Source organism: Otolemur garnettii, unplaced genomic scaffold (assembly GCF_000181295.1).
Source record: "Otolemur garnettii isolate 467f Iridium unplaced genomic scaffold, OtoGar3 scaffold00159, whole genome shotgun sequence".
Classification (NCBI taxonomy): Eukaryota; Metazoa; Chordata; class Mammalia; order Primates; family Galagidae; genus Otolemur; species Otolemur garnettii.
In genome coordinates this window covers 1,524,392-1,525,361 of record NW_003852554.1, presented here as the reverse complement: position 1 = coordinate 1,525,361, position 970 = coordinate 1,524,392, and the positions used below count along the sequence as shown (strand labels likewise).

General features: G+C 37.4%; 1 protein-coding gene across 1 annotated transcript in view; it reads right to left on the bottom strand.

Annotated features, from left to right (window-relative positions):
• Positions 1-970, bottom strand: part of EPS15 (epidermal growth factor receptor pathway substrate 15) — a 166,378-nt gene that overhangs the window by 5,425 nt on the left and 159,983 nt on the right. The window lies entirely within an intron of this gene.

Sequence of the window (970 nt, the reverse complement as noted above, 5' to 3'; positions counted from 1 at the left end):
GCCACAACGCCTGGCTATTTTCTGGTTGCAGCCATCATTATTGTTTTGGGGGGCCTGAGCTGGATTTGAATCCACCACCTTAGGTGTATGTGCTGGCACCTTAGCCACTTGAGCCACAGGTGCTGAGCCACAGGAGCAGCTTATAAAAGATGCTCATCTGATATCTCAATTGATCCTTTCAACACTCCTGTGAAGGGAGGCAAAATTAGAGTTACTGCCACCATTTAACAGCTGAGGCAGCTGAGGCTCAGGTATATCAAATCATACATTTAAAGTCACAGAGCTTGTCAGGGGATATCCAGAATCAGAACCCAGATCTTTAGGCTTTGAGTCCAGTGCTCATTCCAGCAATTCCTTAATCTTTTTTACAATGATAAATACTCACTTTGCTGAAGATTCTTAGATTTAATCAAGGCACTGGTACATATAGGTCACTATGAAAGTTTTGAGACAGACTGTGTTATGGTCCATTATTTTGCTTCCAAGAAACAGTCAACAGTGTCCTTTCTGATTCCCCCACGCAAGTTTCAACTTGCTCAGCTCATCGGTATTATTGGGCAAGCTTTGTTTGTTTCCAATTGTGTGGCTCTTACATTTCTTGATTTGTTTTTTTTTTTTGATACTTAGGATTTAAAAAACAACTTCACTATTGGCATCATACAGGTGAAAAATGAGAAAACTGACTACTATTTGTTTTTTAATATATTCTGATACCCTTACCTCTAACAATATATGACACAGGTTACTTTTCCTTAGAAGTCAGAAAGCATTTAACTCATTTTACCTGATTTTCCAACAGATAATTAAGTATTAGCAATTATATATGTATTCCTTTAAGTCAACGAAGAAAAAAATAATCTGTCCAAGAAATACCACGGGGAGGTTATGATGAAAAGCCAAGAATATAATCTTTGACTAGTGAGGGCAAAAATTTCCCAAGAATAATGTATGCTTTAAAAATAAAGTACCA